The sequence below is a fragment of the Pongo abelii genome, chromosome 7, assembly GCF_028885655.2.
Source record: "Pongo abelii isolate AG06213 chromosome 7, NHGRI_mPonAbe1-v2.0_pri, whole genome shotgun sequence".
Taxonomy (NCBI): Eukaryota; Metazoa; Chordata; class Mammalia; order Primates; family Hominidae; genus Pongo; species Pongo abelii.
In genome coordinates this window covers 32,394,351-32,412,337 of record NC_071992.2, presented here as the reverse complement: position 1 = coordinate 32,412,337, position 17,987 = coordinate 32,394,351, and the positions used below count along the sequence as shown (strand labels likewise).

The following is a 17,987-nucleotide window of genomic DNA, read 5'->3' as shown; positions in this document are numbered from 1 at the left end:
CCTGTCTTGCTTTGTATCGGGTTTTTTTCTGGTAAGGAAGAACTTTAATATCTTATGGCATGAAACTAGCTTTCCTGTAAAAAATCTAGAGTTAGCTTATCTCCAGGTAGGTACCTACTTTTGTGATCTCCACACTCCATCTTATTTTATGGGCCAGGTCTGGAAGTGCAATTTGGACATCTCATCTGCTTTGCAGGGAGATGAGCATCAGGGCCTCCGTCGTGGGCTCTGTGATCAGGTTCTCCATCTCTGTGATAAGGCGCTTACTGCCAGTTGTGTATTGGTTGTGACTTCTAGCAATGCCTGTGCTCAACAGTACTTCGTGGGCTGGCCTGATAATTGATTTCAATTATTTTGTCTAAAACTCGTTTCAGAAATGAAGATCTAGCAAAATGAAGTGACTCACTAAATTGCTGTACTCAACAAAATTCCGTAGCTTTATCTCATTCACTTGCAGTTTCTTTTGTTAAGCCTCGACCCACTCAGTCTACTACATGTAAGAGCAAATCCTCCGTATACCCCATCTCAAGGTACTGGGGTTGCATCATCTGGTGACGTGTTGAGGAGGATACAGTGTTTGTGGGAACATTGATGGAAGGTTACTTGTGTTGGACGGTCATATTACAGGCACACCTCATTTTATTGTGCTTTGCTTTATGTGTCTTCACAGATACTGTGGAGTTTCTTTTCCAAATTGAAGGTTTGTGGGAATCCTGCTTCAAGCAGATCTGTTGGTGCCGTTTTTCCAACAGCATGTGCTCACTTTGTTGGCATTTTTTTTTAGCAATAATTTATTTTTAAATTAAAGTATATAATTGGGTTCTTTAAGACATAATGCTATTGCTCACTTTCTACTATCATGTAGCATAAACATTTTAATATGCACTGGGAAACCAAAACATTTGTGTGACCCACTTTACTGTGATATTTGCTTTATTGCGATGGCCTGGAACCAAGTCTGCAGCATCTTCGAGGGATGCTGTACAGAGAAAGCTGTCTCTTCGCAGTTCTTCTGGGTGTCTGAAAACATATCCACCAGAAACACCAAATTGAAGTCATGTTCTCGCCTCTGCCCGTTTCTGGTGGCTCTGCTGGCCATTTAGAAGCACGTGGGAATGGCACGGCTGGGTGAGTTAAGAGGGTATGACAGTCGGGAGTGCATTTGATCTATAATTCATCACCATGATGTGAGGCTTTTAGAGGATAGCTAAGGGAAATGTAGTCAAGCCTGGACAGAGTGTAAAAACCGAACATTTGGCTGCTGCTGTCACAGCCTGTAAGTGTGGCCAGATGATGGTGGGACCCAGGGGACAGAGTGGCACTTGACTCCTGTTGAGCAGAGGCTTAGTGGAAAGGCAGCACGGGACATCCCGTTCCTTCCAGCCCCAGCATTCAAGGGACTGCGAGTGGACAGTCCCGGATTTATCTGTGAGCTGTTTGAAATCTCTAGCAGTAGAATGGGATTCTGAGTGTGGACGGTTTTGTGGGATTTGGTTTTGAGGGCATTTGGTTTATCAGTTCCCTGATTCTTAGTTAATAGTGATTTTCTGAGGTGTAGAAGATGAGACTCAGTGTCTCTTCCCTGTAGCTACTGTTTTTACTTTCAGATGACTCATTTGTGGGGAGGATTTGGGGTTTTCTAAGGTTTGGTTGACTGTTGACAAGCTCAGCCTGGTGCCGCGCCTTCTGCAGTGAGGCGGAGCAGCCCTCCTGGAGCTTCATGCAGGTTCGAGGTCTCTCAGGGTGGTTTTTGTGGGCTTGTCCTGAGAGATGAGAAGGTGTTCTGTGGGAGTTGTGGTGGGATGGTCCAAGGACCTCTTGGAAACCATTTTTCAGACTAACTGGACCATAGAACACCCATCCCTGTCCTGTGGAGTGTTGGGGGAAGCACCGCTGGAAACTCAAAGAGCTAGAGACGGCCCTGGTGCTGTACGGTTGACCCCCCTCTGGCTGCAGTGTAAAGAACGACAGTGCATTTTCCTTCTCTGGATTTCCATTAGAAATAAATGTGGATCCTGCTCTTCAGCAGATGGGGAGGGGACTAATCCAACTCCATTGGTTGGGGATAGGACCAGCACATTTGTGTGACTTAACCATGTGGTTCCGAGACCCTGGTGAAAGCCCAGTGACTTTTCATCCGGCCACAGCTTCGTGGGGCTTGCATGTCAAGGGAGAAAAGGCAAAGACTTTCCTTTAAAGAAAACACAGAAGGGTGCCAGCAGGGGATAACTGAGTGAACCGTATCCTGATTTAGGCAGGACCAGCTCTAGAAGCGCCGAGAGCAGGTTTGTCCCGTGGGTGGTGATTGTGAGGTTTTGAAGTGCCTGCCAAGCCCCCATGCCAAGGCTTATGTTCTAGTTTTAAAAAGTGCTCTTTTGTCCAGGTAAATCTTTTATTTAACTCGTGCATCATTTCTCATTGCATTTAGGCCTTCCTTTTTGCTCAGAAGAGAAGTTTGGGTTGACTTTAAGCATTTGGCCCAAGTTCCTAACTTGGAATTAACGACCATGGGCAGAGTTCCACGTGAATTTCTCAACTGGACAAGTGGAACACAAGGACCCGAATTTTCTCTTCCCCTCAGATCGTCCATAGGTGAGATGTATGTGAACGGTGGAGAATGGAAGGCTTCACTGTTTTGTTTATGTTTACCAGCAAATTATTACAGTTTGTAGGAAGAGCTCCCTCCTCCCTCGCCCCCCAAGTAGGAATGAGTTTGAACGGAGGGTCAGGAAGAGGGAAGTGGCAGGCTCGTTGGAGAGCTGCAGAGGGGCCTAGTTCTCACAGCGCACTGGCCTCTCTCAGGATTGGGTAGCTATGGAGCCAGCCAGTTCACACAAGAGTTAATATTAGTTCCATGTGGGATGTTCTGCAGCAGGGACAGATAGCTTTACAGTGGCAGTTACTGAAATTTCCTAATTTAGCACTCTTGATCAAATTGCTGACAACATACAGTTTTTCATTATCATAGTTATTAGAGTTTTAGGAGAGGCATTTTTTGAGGATGAGTGTTTTAAGTAACACCTCACTGGTAATGAATATTCTTAGGTTTTCTACGCAGGCTGTAAAGTTGTTTTATGCCATGAGGGTGTGGAGAGAATGGTTTAAGAGTTGGAGAGGAGAGCAACTGTGTGCCAGAACCTTCCAACTGGGTGGGTGAGAGTGCTTTTGGGAACCTGTCCAGATTCTTAGCACAGATAACGTCTTGCCCAAAGCGCTCAGAAACAACAAGTTGAATTTGGACATGGTGGCACACGCCTATAGTCCCAGCTACTCAGGAGGCTGAGGCAGGAGGATGGCTTGAGTCCAGGAGTTCGAGGCTGCAAGTGAGCTGTGAATCTGCCACTGCACTCCAGTCTGGAGACCCCGTCTCTTAAAAAAAAATTACTTCTTTATGTCATCTTGACAGACACCAAGAATTCTTGTGTATTGGAACACAGAATTCAGGGATGGGGCAGTAACAATTGCAAGCTAGTCCATGAAAGTAGGGTGGACACACGTGCATGCCCTGGGTCCAGGTGAGTCTGAAGCCCAGGTGTGATTAATTGGCAATGTAATGTTCACTTTGTGAATTGCAAGGTTCTTTTCAAATTCCTTTAATTTGTAATGTTGTTATAGACATGGAAAGCATGGTATTTAATTTCAGATGCCACTTTTATAGTTGTATCAGTTCGACATTAACAAGGGTTCATTTGGTAATCACACAAAAAGATGGGCTTAGTTACCATCTTTCTGGAGCCTACAAATTGGGACATTTTGCATGGGAGCAAGAGCAAACAGCCTGCCTTTTTCTTATTCCAAAAGACATACTGCATTCATTCCTGTTCAATAGAGTGACAAAAAGGGTAACTTTGCATAGACCCTAATGAAGTTGGGGCTGGTGAGTGGAAATATATCTGGAGGTCACACTAGGTTAGTAAATACCATCCAGACTTGTCACTTGCACATCATGAATGACTGTCATCAGCATGGGGAAGATCGGGGTGCTCATCCATCCCAAGGCCCCCTGTAAAAAATCATAGGTGACTTGTGTTCAGCCAGTGACTGGCTGGGATGGAGTCCGGGCAGTCCCGAGGCAGCAAAGCCCCTTAAGAACTCACTAGCCTCCATTCCTTAGCTGTTTGGCCAATCTCTGGTGCCTATGAGTTGGAGCTCACAGGTGGACCAAAGGCAGATCAGGCGGGCCTGAGAGCCATGCTGGCGTGGCCTTCTAAGCCTGGGCCCAGGAAAGCTTTTGGCCTTCTACAGTTACATGAGTTGGAAGGCAATGGACACAACCTACGTTTGGTGGCTAAGCTCTTCTGCAGGCAGGCTGTGAGAGCTTCACTGCGGGTCATCTCAGTACCCAGCAAGACTCAGTAGTGGTTGTTGCGACTGCTTGAATGTTTTTTTTTTTGCTTTCTCCTTTTGGGGGAAAAAGAGTAGGTGAGAGTGTATATAAAAGACGATAGTCTTGGCAATTGGTGCCTGGTTTTCCACTTTTTTTTTTTTTTTTAATTTTTTGTGGTTTTGGAGACAGGGTCTTGCCCTGTTGCCGAGGCTTCAGTGCAGTGGAGCAGTCATGGCTCACTGCAGCCTCGACCTCTTGGGCTCAAGTTGTCCTTCCTCTGTGGTCTGCTGAGTAGCTAGGACCACAGGTGCTAGTATGCCTGACTGATGTTAAAACTGAGGGTCTTGCTGTGTTGTCCAGGCTGGTCTCAAACTCCCGGGATCAAGCAAGCCTCCTGCCTCAGTTTCCCGGTGTTAGGATTAGAGGTGTGAGCCACCATGCCTGGGGTAAGATATTTAAGTCAGCAGAAAACCCAAGTGACATTTTAATGTAATTCAGATAATCCTGAGTCAAGCTTTGTAGGCCAAGATAGATGAGGGGCCTCCCTTGAGGTCCCTCTGCCTCTGGTGTCATTGTTGGTCACCAGCCGCTGTGGTCGTGCCTTTGCAGACTTATTCTCTCTCTGGCTTTCCTCGGTGTCTGCTTCCTCCTTTAATTTCTTTGTGCCTAAGCTTAATGGCCAATGCTTAGCTCTGCTGAAGCCTGAAAATGGGAACGAAATCTGTTGGCCTCTTGTCTGCAGTGTGGGATATATGTAGTTGGTCTTGCTAAAAAAGAATTTGTCAAGCAATGGTGTGACAGCTGGAATAAGCACTTTATTTTTTAAAAATGACAATAGAAAAGTACCTTTAAACAGTTATAAAAGCATAATAGACTGCAGAAGTGGCTGTTTTCCTTAGAGAGGAGTACAGGCATCTCACCAAGAGCCAATTGGCACTGAGGGCATAGGCAGGTCCTTGAACACCAAAGTGGATCCATCACAAGTCCTCGAGCTAACTGCCCTTTCCCCTTATTTATAGTAAGAAAGAGCCCCTCACTCCTGGCCTTGGTTTTTTGTGTTGACCTTTAAAAGCTTCGTGACATCTTTATATTTCTAATGGAAAATAACAAAACAAAAACCCAAACCAACCAGGTAATCATGACATTGAAATTTTCAACAAAAGCCGAGCAGATCAATAGGAAAGACTGTGATTGTGTTTGGCAGCTGAATTTAGGTCAGTGTGGTTTTACAAATGGCTTCTGTACAAGGGGAGAGGTTGAGCTGTCATGAACTCTGGAGATGTGTCAACTGACAACACCAGACTGACTTTGGCTTTGACGAAGTCTGAATAGAACTGGTTCCAAATGCCCACTGCCTCCGTCTCCTGTGCGGTGTGGCAGGTCGTCTCACAGTGAGCACACGCCATTTGGGAGCTCATGGTATGTGGTCAGTTTGGCCCAGTGCTGCCAAGAGTTGGGAACACCAGCTCAGTTCAGCCGATGTTTTGCAAACATCACTTTGGAGATAGAGACATGAGCTGCCCACTGCAGCCAAGTGGGTTGGACACAGCCAACCCCTTCATGGGCCAGGGCTGGCCTCCCAAGCCAAGGTTTTCCCTTACCAGTGAGGCGGGCTCTGCACTTCCACTGGGGGAGCAGGGATGCGGGGCTGGCTTGTGGAAGGTAGGTTAGGCATCGAGTGCCTACACATACAGGAGAGTGGAAACATAAAACTGCACAAACTCACACTTGGCACACAGTTGATATAGTCACAGCTGGAGCTGCCAGGGCTTTCTCAGGGCACACCCAGCAGTTCTTACCAACGATGTTTTCTTGCCCAGTTGTGAATAAGCCATAGGTAGAAGCTCCTGGAGGCTTCTGGTTGATTGTCTTGTAGGGCTGTTCTACTAGAACTGGGATCCTAGACATAACACTGCAAATAACAGTTCTGTTTCTAACATCTAACACCACGCTACTAAATTTACCCTGGACTCTGGCCAGGCACAAATTTCTATATATTCACAATACAATTCAGGAAATTTTGATAATATTTGGAAACATGCCTCAAACATGCAACTTACTTCAGAGGAAAAAAATAGATATTTTTAATTACAAGCATTCAAAAGTCAAGAACAAAAACTGATCCAAACCAGTGTTAAGATCGTCCATCCCAGCATACTTAAAATGTTTGGTATAAAAATACTAACTTTTCTTTGTTTTATTGTTGACTTCTCTTACGTTTCGTTTGAAAATATCTCCAAACTGTACAGACATTTCAGACCATGCATTCACAAATAACACGCTATTTCTTACAATTATACAGTGTAAAAGAGTAAAACATTTTTATTATATTTTTTTCTTCGAGAAAAACAGATGTGTGATAGAGGCTGTGACAAAGTCTTGAAGGGATCAAAACTGGGCAAGGTTTTTTCAAGCCTGAAACAGAAAGAAAACATGTTAGGAGAGCAGGTGTCAACCCCTCCCTAGTTGCGATGGCTTCGTCCTGGAGATGCTGTGGATGGGAGAATGGATGGGTTAGATGACAGTGTGCGGATTTTGCTGACCACACGTGTCAGTGGTCTCACCTTGATTAGAAACATGGGGCAAGTCCTTGGCTCCCACTCACAGACCCCTACCCTGGCCCAGAGGTTTTCTTGAAACACATCTCAGCTATATTGTATTATTTGGTCACTCCTTTTCCTGCCATCTTACCAGCATGTCACACACGTTTGAGAAGTTGTAGAAAAGGTGTATGCAGAAGGCAATCAATCAGCTCAGCACACACTAGAGTTTTGTACAGGGAGATGCTTATTTGTGTGCGGGAAGAGGCCATAAAGAAAAACAGATAATTACTGATAACCTATTTAAATGTCCCAAGTTAGATTTGGGAAAATGTGTTTTAAAAAGTCCTGAAATGAGAATATTTAGGTGACCACTGAAACATAGCGTATGGGATGAGCTTGTAAATGTTCCTTTCTATACAAATCAAATCTGTCCAATTTGTATCTGACCTGTGACTTTTCACTGCCCAGTTTTTGAATGACAGCATGAGTGGGTAGCAGGTAACGGCCGGGGGAGCAGGGGCAAGCCAGGCAGAGCTTTCCACAGCGGGCCCTGGATACCCCGGACCTTCTCTGTGACGGGAGACTAATACTTGCCTGTCTCTTTAGGTTGTGGCAAATAAATAATGACATTAGTTCTAGCACATCCGCTTAAGTATGCTTACTGTAGACAGCCCTCAAGGCAGCCAAATTCAGACTCATCCCTGTGCACCCCTGGCCTGTCCCTCCCCTTTACACCGACCTCATCTCCTGTCCTCTTGGCTCATCTGCTCCTTCCACTCCACCATCACTATCTTAGGGCCACCTGTGCAGATGTGTGCTTCTACCTCGAATCTTCATCCACTTTGCTTCGGGCAGCATGACAACAACATCCTTAAATCACTCTCCACCCGTGCTCATCTTTCCAGTGGCTTCCAAATCCCTAATACATCCTTCAAGGCCTTCAAAAGCCTGGCTGCAGTCTACTTTCAGCAAGAGCGTGCCGTGCCTGTTCTTACTTCCTCTCCTGTTCTAGTCCCCTCAGCACATACAGGCCCCACTGTCTTTCAGAACTCATGCCTCTGGAGATCTTAAGGGCTTCCTCCTCTGTGCTCCTCACAGGGGTTCTCACTGACCAGGCCACTTTAGCTTCGACAGGGATGATCCTGCATTATTTTCCTGAGAGAGACCTTTTCCTTCTCCTCAAACCCCAGACACAGTCACTTGCAGGTGGCCCAAATGCAAACCCTCCATTCAAACACTTTTAGACTGTAGGACACAAAAAACAGGAGTGGTGGGTCATTTATGGCATGTGGCACTGAGACATGGGCCCCCGGGGTTGATGACGTCTGGCCTGGGAGCAGGCCAGGTGACCCACTTTGGGTTCTGCACACCAGCCCAGGGGCACCCTGAGCCTCCATGGGTAGCTGCGGCCCTGATGAGGGGGATATGGTGGCTCCAGCTTTCCTGGGTAATGACCCACGCAGCTTTCCAATGCCTCAGCCCCTAAGCAGGCGGAATGGCTGCCTAGGAGGGCTAATCTGAAGGGAGAAGGAACATAGGAAGAGGGCGGGAGCAAGTCTGGTTTTCTGGGCCTTCCATAACTGCCATGTAAATGGGATCCTTGCATGGGAAAGGAATGTAGTCACACTACCACAGATGATCCCAGACTGAACAGAAGGTCAAAATGTGGCTATTTCAGTCCCTGTAAACAAGGAGGAGGTTTAGCTAGGAGCGGAGTTCAAACCTTGGAATGTCTTAACAAGGACATTTTAAACAGAATCCAAAGACATCTGGGAACACAGCCCCATGGAGGGATGGCAGGGTCAGGGTTGGGAACGCATAAGGCTCTGATTAGGAGCAGGTTCTCCTCGCGGGGCCTTCCTGGAAGGGGCCGACTATGACATAACAGCTGATGGGACGTCAAGACGGAACAAATCTCCTTATCTCAGGTAAGTGGGAACAGTCCCAGTTTGAAGACACTGGAGGATGTCTCCTGGTCTCTTAAGGAATATTACACAATTCTAAAACACTGCATTTCGGGTCTTTAGTGGAACGCGGGGACAGATGGGCCTGGGGTCAGGATGCCCGCTGCCTGCCCCTCACTCTGCGGTGTCTTCGCACCCAGTCAGGGTCTCGGTCCAATGCCTTGGGAGATTTTTCTCCCAGAGGAAAGCCTCCCTTGATCCATCTGCAGCTCCTTGACCTAATTCCTGAGGATTCCTTCCCCAAGAGTTTCTAAGGCTTCCTAGTTACCAAGTCAGATAAGGCATGTTCTCCCCCCAACTCCAAATAAACATGGGCCATCATGTGGCAAAGGTTCCTAATTAAGAGTGCTTCAGTTTTCATTTAATATCTGTCAGCTTCATCTTCAAAAAATCAGGTACTGATATTAATTTGTAATAAAGAGATTTTCAAATGTGTCATCGAAAAAGTTCACGGTCTCTGGAGCCTCTAGGGGCATGGTCTTCTGCAGTCTGGAACTCCAATGGAGAACAGCCCATCTCTGCCCTCAAAGGGTAGGTCACATAAGCACTGTCGTCTGACCTCAGATTTGGGAAGAGAAAAGCCCCCTCCAAACTTGCCGCTGTAACCCAGGGAAGTCCCCCAAGAAATTGTGAGCCCCACCTTAACACACTGGTGCTGAGAACGCCACTGCTCCCCTTCATGCTGGCTGCTGCCGCTCTCTCAGGCACATCTGGGGCATTTGCAACCTGACCCTCAGCTGCCCCCAGGACCGTGACCCAGACCTGTCCCCTCTTTTCTGTCTCCCACCACTAGGCCCTTCCGTGGCCTACCAGGAAAACTCCTGCTCCTTGCATTGTTGATACTTTGGTTGACTTGCTGCATTTAAAAATCATGATGTCTAACCAGCATTCAAAAATTGCATAAGTGGAAAAAAATGTGCAAGTGGCTTAATTGGTTTTTAAATATCCCCAGGAGGAAGAACAAAATCATGTCTTTTAAAAAAGTTTGAGTGAGTGATGACTATTAAGAGCCTTGACAAAAGGAAAAGCTAGAAGGCCGTGGACCTACTGGGATAGACCCAGCTGCCCTATGTGATGTGAAAAAAGCTTGGGTTAGTGCAAGAAACAGGCACCCCAGGAAAAATGCCCAAAGTGCAGGGTCCGGCTTGCTGTGGGAAAGCTCCCTGGGGTGGTGGGAGGCGGGTCGCCCAGTGTGGCACACACCTAAGGCCTGCTCCTGGGTCGGCACTGAGAGGTATCGTTGGAGTATGAAGTGACTTAAGCCCCTCAAATGCAGCCCCACATCCTTGGCCAGAACTGCTCGGTTCTCTGTCTGTAGCAGGAACCTTGTTCCTTTCAGACTCACCTTTTTTCATAGGCCCCTCAGAGGGATGGAGCCTGACATAAACCACCATAGACTCGCCCCTGGCGTTCCTGCCGCTCTAAGCCAGGCTTTCCAGAGACCCAGCAGTAAGGTCACCTCTGGGGATGCTACAAGGAGGATTTTTTTTAGACTACATTTCCTGCTAGTAGCTAACGAACTGAGGAGTGACAGGTGATACCGACTGAAAAGACAGATCACCAAAACTATGAACTACTAAGAGGTCCACAGTCTAGAGAAATTCATTGTGAATTCTGATTCAGTCATGCTCCAAGGTAATTATCCTGTGTCCCCAAAGTCATCAAATGGCTGATCATATGCAGTATAACTGGATTAATAAGATGGGGGGATACACACATTACATCTGAAACAGATTTCCAACAAAATAATTTCCCCCCAAAAAAGGCGACGCTTAAAGGGAAAAGCTTCGTTTCAGTAACATTTCCCTAGGCGGAATTCCTCACTCCAGGTGCTGCTGGACAGCCAGATGTTCATGGTGCCAGTCTTATCTAAGGAGGACATGGTGAGCACCAAATACTGGGGTGATGCGCTTTAAAAATGTATCAGTTGCTGTCCTGGGATGACCTTCCCTGGCAGGCCGTGTTGGAGCAGATGTTAAAGAGCTCCGGGCAGAATCACCTGGGGTGGAGGGGCAGGAGCACCTGGAATGCCAGACCCCACCCCCAGAGGCCTGCAGTTCCCACGTGTTCGCCATGCCGCCCCTGAGGGCTTGTTCAGCCCTGACTCTGTTACTCACCAGCATGCTCCAGTTTTGTAGAACAGCTAGAGAACAGTAGCCACCACTGAAGATTGCATTAATACCCACAAGACAGATTGCAGCCGCCATCACACACCTGGGACCTGGGATGGAGAAAGATCACCCGTTAACGGTGCACAGTAACCTCCACCTGGGGCTGCCTCCTGCGGGGGCTGCCTCGGTCTTGAAGACCGGCCTGTTCTGAGGGCAGAGAGCCAAGAGAGGCAACGCTGAAAGAGATCAAAGGCCTCTGCCGCTGATCTGAGGACGAGAGGCTGCTGCAGAATGGCCTTGGATATGCGACATGAAAAGCTCTCAGCCAGGAAAACGCACTGAGGACTTGGCGGAGCAAGTAAGAGGAGGCTCCTGGGGGCCAGCGAGGAAGGACATTCCAAGAAAAGCATGTGAACTCTTCGCTGAGGGCACACTAGGAGGCTGCAGGCCCAGCAAGCAGGACTCTACACCACGTCCCTGTGGTTGCATCCCAAGGGCTGTGGCCTAGACCCGGAGGACTGTCCAAAGGCCCTGCAGAGGAAAGGCATGGGACCTGAGGCCCCACACAGCAAGATCCAGAAACAACCACCTCCAGGAGCTGCTTCGAAACACAGCAGCTTTGGTCAGCCCAAGGCCATAGGAAATCCCTGTCTGTCACAGGCACCAAGGACTAAACTTTGCTCCAAGCACTTCCTGGAAAACAAAAACTAAAAGGATGCACATTTGTGAACATATCTGGCTACTTGTACTCTACTCTAGGGTCTGAGAATTTTGAAATACGAAGGTGCAAAGACCTAGCAAAGAATCAGTTTCTAATATTCCCCCTGCAGGCATGGCTGCCCCTGAGCCGGCTGGTTACAGCAAGGATTCCAGTGCCAGGGAAGGAAGCCCAACTCCCTGCATGTGGACACCAGTGGTCCTATTTCCCACTAACATTTCTCAGATCTCCCTCCCTGCAGGCCGGCCATGTCCAGTATGCGAGGCTTTGAGAACTGGAGTGCATAACGTACTGCTGCGGACTGTCCGGGTTCCCCAGAAAGGTGGCACTGGCTCAGCTGGCACCTCCGAGTGGCCCCACCAGGACTCTTCAGGGAAAGGGGACTGCGTGTGCTGAAACCCAGCTCTGGAATCAAGAGTGAGCCTGAAGACTACCTTCCTAGGACATCTCTCTCCTCAGATTTAAGGAAGAAAACATCTTCCCCAGAACTTCACTATACAACATTAGATGATTCTAGTTTCCTAGCAAAAGTTGGGTTATTTGAGAACAGGAAAATAATCATCTTTGCACATGAAACCTATCAGCTCACCCAACCTCTCCAGGCCCCCTCCACACAGGAGAGAGAGCACGAGCCACCCAGAGCTGCAGAGCCAGGCCACACTTCCCGGGAGGCTGCATTTTTAGGGTGATTAAGAAGCCTCTGGGCTTCAGCTAATCAGTGCGACTCATACAAGTACTGGGATCCTGGGACCCTCCCTCTCCTCCATGTCCCCAGGAGCATAGGGGACAACCCGCCCCTGGGACCTCAACAACAGTTGTCTGCACCCCTGGGGTTACCTGGGTGGGGGGTGGGCAGTAACATGAGCCAGAGTCCGGCCAGGAATTGCTCTCAGGAGTCATGGAGCCCGTGGAGCCCCCAGACCCCATGGCCCGGTCTGAACACGTGGCTACCCTCTTTGAACTTCCAGGGAAGAGTCAGGCAGCTCTGCCGGTGCACATGCTCAGGAGTCTCCAAGGACTCCAGACAGATCCACAGAAAACACAATGGGCAGGAGCAGGTTGGGGAGCAGCAGTTTTCACTGCATTTGGTTGTCACGTGGTTTGTAGAGGAGCTCGGTAAGTGCTTGTGATGTGGCACAGTCCGGAGGACAGTGGTGGCTAGAGGGGCACCCACCGCATCCACAGGACTGGCAGCGTGGAGGGTCTTCAGGCCCACCCCTACCTTTAGAGCTCAGATGGGAACCATAACAGACTCCAGAGCTGGAAAGAATTGCAGAACCAGGCTTGCGTCTCCTCACTGGGAAAATAGAGAAAGGTCTCTGAGGAGGGCCCTGTGCGCTCTCCCAGTGATTCCTTAGTGCCACATGGGAGCCAAGCCTGCTGCACTTCCAGTCCATTTACTTTAAGATTACAGGAGTTAAATATTTTCCAAGCCTCACTAAAGTGGAATGTGTTCTGAGAAAGAAACCCCATATAAAGCTGGTGAAGTTCTAGGTCTTTGCTGAGATGTTACCTTCTCAGGCAGACCCTGACTGCTCTGCTAACTTGAAGCAGAGGGCACCAGAAGTGCCGGCCCCACCACAAGACTGAGCTGCTTACCTGGCCTTATTATTTATTCCCTGAATACTATCACCACCCAAATTATTATGTCTATTTGATTACTTATTACCCATCTCCTCCCCAAGACGCTGCAGCTGCTCACCGTATTAGCCTTAAGTATGACGGACAGTTATGGCGTTAGTAGCCTTAGGTGTGATGTGCAGACCTCACAGCCTCATACTGGTTGCTGGGTGCACCGCAGTGTGATAGCGTGACATGGACAGGTGGCTTTCTTCTAAGGGGAGGCCAGGGTGACAGCAGGAGCCACCGCAGCTGTCTGGGCCTCTGGAGCCCCAGTACCTTTCCTCCTTGTTAAGCTCTAAGCTCCACCTGGGCACCAGCACCTGGGACTCTACTGAGGATGACTCAAGCTCACAGCCAAAGACGGGTGAGGCCGTTCCACCCAAAACAGAAGAGAAGGGAAAAATAGCTCCAAATTCCACCATGTTCTCTCTTGCCATTTCCTTCTCCAATCTGGGGAGGCTGTAACTACATGTGCTTATAATTTCTGGGCTCTGGTCCCGGTCCATGGCCAGGAAAATTTCAAGAGTCCTGAAAGAAGACGTTCCCCTATACCCCACTTGGCTCCCAAATGCTGGTTCTTCCCTTTCACGAACAGTTCAACTCTATTTGAATATCCATCAAGGAAAGCTGCCTCGCTCTCACTGCATGTAAGGACAGCAACGTTGCTCATGCTCTCCTGTTCTCAGTGTATCTGGGAAACTGACAATTTTCAATCGTGATTCTGTATTCTGGGCTCTCTGGCACATGGCTGGACCATCAGCAAAACTCTAGTGATGCAGACACAGCCTGTGGCCAGACTCAACACCATCCATCAGCAAGAGGCGGAGCAAATTAAAACACCAGTAACACCCTGTCCCCCTCTGACCACCCCTCTCCTGATGGCCTTGCTTGTGCCACAGCAACAGCATGCACATGGCCTGTGCATGCCCTCAGCTTGGCTCTCCTCACAGCAGGCTGGTCTTGCAGCATCGTGAGCAGTAACTCCCTCTCCTGTACATGTGTCCACAGTTCTCTGCCATTAGAACTTAAGCTCCTGAGGGGCACAGGCCTGTTTTTTCATTTTCGTATCTGGGACATAGCAGACACAACAAATGTTTGTCTAGAGAATAAAGTGCTTATTTACATATCTAGTCTAGTCACTGATTTCTCTTTAGCACTAAGAAGTCTAAGTAGATAAATGAAAAATCCTTGAAGGACCTCTGGGAGTGCTGGCCTTTGAGGATTTGGAAGGACAGCATCACTCCTGCTCGTCTTCTGTTCTTTCCGTGCTGGGAAAGCGAGCTGGGGAAGGAAGCCCTCTCCGCCGAACGGAGAGAGCCATGTGGGCCTCTGCCAATGAATGGTATGCGCCTTTCATTTGGCCTTTTTGACAGACTTGTTCTGGTTTAAAAATGTTTATATTAGCTCATTAGCACCACTGTTTCCAATTCTAATTTACATTTGCCTAAGATTACACAGCTTGGATTATGGGCCATCTTGGAAAGGACTTGATCCAAGAGACTAGAAGGAGCTGAAATAATAGATCCGCACTGAGCTAGTCTAACTTTAGATGGGCTGGGAAACTAGACTCCCCCGCGTGCAGGAGTAACGGGCACCATTATCCATACTCCTTCCTCACCTGCTCCCCACAGGCTCCGAGGAAGGAGTCTGGCTCATGGCCCAAGCTTAGCTCAGAACAAATGATTTATCCACGGGAGATATTACATATTCTTTTTTTTTTTTGAGACAGTCTTGCTCTGTCGCCCAGGCCAGAGTACAGTGGCGTGATCTTGGCTCACTGCAACCTCTGCCTCCCGGGTTCAAGCGATTCTCCTGCCTCAGCCTCCCTAGTAGCTGGGATTACAGGTGCCCACCACCATGCCTGGCTGTGGTATATTTTTAGTAGAGACAGGGTTTCACCATGTTGGCTGGGCTGGTCTCAAACTTCTGGCATTAAGTGATCCGCCTGCCTCAGCCTCCCAAAGTGCTGGGATGACAGGCGTGAGGCACTGCGCCTGGTCCATTACATATTCTTACTCGGATCTTACAGGGCTCTTATAAGCCGTACTTCCAAAGGAGGGCAATTGTTCATCCTTCTAGTAGCCATTGCTGAAGGGTCTGTGAGAAATGATTTGGAAAAAAAATTAGGTGAGCAGATACAAATGAAACCCAGGATCTCTGTCACTGGAACCCACGCAACTGCTTCACAATGGATGTCTTCTCTGTGGCCTACATAAATTCTTAAGCGGAAAAAAGCCCTTCCTTAGGTCCCAGGCCAACATCCTTTGCCAACTTTTCTACCAACTGAAATTTGCCAAGTTGAAGGTCTTCTCTCACTATGCTTGACTTTCCTAAAGCATCTGACTGACAGAAGTGGCCGGCGCCCTCTGCTCCTCCAGCTCCCTCTCCACTCTCTGGGGGCTGCTCTTTCTCTGCTGACTCTTGGCTCTCAGATATGCTTGGCAAGGGGCCTCTCTTCCAGTTTCATGAACTTCCTCAACGGTCAGTTTATGCTGAGGGCCAGGTCAATGTTTCAAGCCATGCCCTCTCTCGTGTGCTTCGGAATTTCCAGTTACCTCATCCTAGACACCTCTAGCTGAACACCCTACCAGCCTCTGACAATGGAGAACTCAACATACTGTCATGGAATAGGGAGGTGCTCACAGCAGGGTCCATTCAGTGCCATCTAGAGTTGTAAGGCAGTGCTGGGCACCATGGTAATGGGGAGGTTCCTATGCAACCAGTTAAGTAAGGCTTTAGGATCTGTATTTAAAAGTTAATTATGGGCATACGAAGATGAAACATGGACTTAGGAAATTCTGGACTTCATAGACCCTAGACTGTATCTCAAATATGGTCTTATAGCTTAAAAAATGGTATTCCCTGGAGCAAAAAAATCTCTCTTAAAAAGCAAACTTTTAGAATTCACAAAATAAACATTTTAAAAGAACATTTTATCTATCATGAATTGTTAACTAATAAAGGACATTTAAGAGACAATTACCACTTCCTAACACTACCATTTAAAAAGGGTACTTATGCGCACACACACACGACATTTAATTTCAGAATAAGGGACAAAAGTAGTACAAGAAAAGAAGCTACTACATTGTCTGGGTTTTTAAATATCACAGATTAATGAGCAGTATCACACATGATTACTCATCCAAGGATCTCTATATATGGGAGCCTCTGGTTTCGTTTCTGGCTAAGAGGTTAGGATATGGTTCCCCCAAGCATGAAACATTAGTCTCCTAAGATTCTGTGAAAAAAGGATGACCTGGTTTCAAGTAAGCTTGAGGAACACTGTGTACCAGAGCCCCCTCCTCTTAAATATTCATGATGTTCATATGGTAATAAAGGCTCTGGGAATCTTTGGGTAAAGAAATTTGTTTCACTGACCTTGGAAGGATTTGTGTCCTTCACCTGCGATCGCCCCTGAGGACTATTATTATTTGCCACACTCGAATATGAAGTATTTGGGTTAAAATATGAAATACATTGGGTTACAGGAAGAGTAGATACAATTTTAGCTTACTGATGCTGATGTCCTAAATTACAGAGCGCTCTCTCTCAACTTGCCTATCCCTGCCATCAGAGAAAGAGCCGTGAATGGCCAGGTGGCTGCTGGGCTATGACTGGCTGCTCTGAGAATCGTCTGTGGGCTTCTGATACTCTCATGCCCATTACTCATCTCTCTACGGTCTTTTGAGACCTCTCCTTTGCGAACAGAGAATGGGTCTTCTGACTCGGACCTGAGCTCATCCAAAAGGGCCGGCCCTCCTGCGTGATGAGAACTTCAAACATGAAGTCCACACTCAAAAGTCCTCCCAGATCTTGAAGGTGACCTGACCCACCAACCGAGACTTCAGGTCAACAGGGCAACTTACCTGTGTCCAATAAACCCTAGCACTCTTTAAAAATCTTATTCAATGCTCTCTTTCTTCTTCACTGACAGGGCACTGACCTGCGCGAGGCCAGCTCTAGTGTCTTTTTCTTGTGAGAGGTCTGAAACATTTCTCCATTAAGTCGACCAGGGGCCTGTTCTTTCCATAGAATGCCTCTCCAGAAGAGTCTATCTAAATGGCTTCAAATGATCTAACAAAAGCACATGGACTCAGTATTAATGGTAGAAAAAGAAAAGAACACTAGTTTAGTTTGGAAGTATTTTTATCTTAGAATAGAAGTCTCCAAGGAAAGGCCCATGACACTATTGTAAAGTCAGGTGCACAGGTTTGCCATGACCTCTTCAGCACTTCTAACAGGATGAGGATCAGGCCCCTCCCTCTTGTCATTTTTCTTCCTGTTCATGAAGGAACTGTGTAAACCAAGAGAAGACTGATGGTGGAACTAAAACATTCTAAAAGCTTAACTCTAAGTAGACTCTCCAAATTCACATACTAAATTAGAGTTTAGAAGAACAGTGCCTTGTACTTAACAGAAATTCAGAATTTCGGAATTACAGAAGGCATTTGGTATTTTGTAGAAATGGAGAAAAGGCATTTGGTAGTTCTCTGAAGCAAAGTTAGGCCTAAAATGGCCAAAAATACCCATTTAGGGTAGTGCTTCCTTCATGATGAAAACCTTAAAGCCTGCTGGAACTGTGCACTGCACCTTTGGTAGGAAAATGAGGTATTTTATAATGATTAGTACTTTGGATATGATGTATGCAGGGAAACTCATTCTAATAAATCTCCCATAATCAACTACTGTGTAAATTAG

At 47.4% G+C, this 17,987-nt stretch overlaps 1 protein-coding gene and 1 long non-coding RNA gene across 6 annotated transcripts in view; one reads left to right on the top strand and one right to left on the bottom strand.

The window, feature by feature from the left end:
- Positions 1–1,503: 1,503 nt before the first annotated feature.
- LOC134761827 (uncharacterized) lies at positions 1,504–17,607 on the top strand. The gene is made up of 2 exons (XR_010140976.1): positions 1,504–2,592; positions 16,828–17,607. It is a non-coding gene; the product is annotated as an uncharacterized LOC134761827 (long non-coding RNA).
- Positions 6,622–17,987, bottom strand: part of RBPMS (RNA binding protein, mRNA processing factor) — a 184,465-nt gene continuing 173,099 nt past the window's right edge. For 4 of the 5 annotated variants that reach the window (XR_010140974.1, XR_010140972.1, XR_010140975.1 and 1 more), the window contains 2 exons: positions 10,952–11,055; positions 6,622–6,742 (listed from right to left, as the gene is read on the bottom strand). The gene's annotated coding sequence lies outside the window, so the exon portion shown is untranslated. The remainder of the gene's footprint in view (positions 6,743–10,951; positions 11,056–17,987) is intronic. The other variant, XM_054561397.2, reaches the window with a different exon arrangement.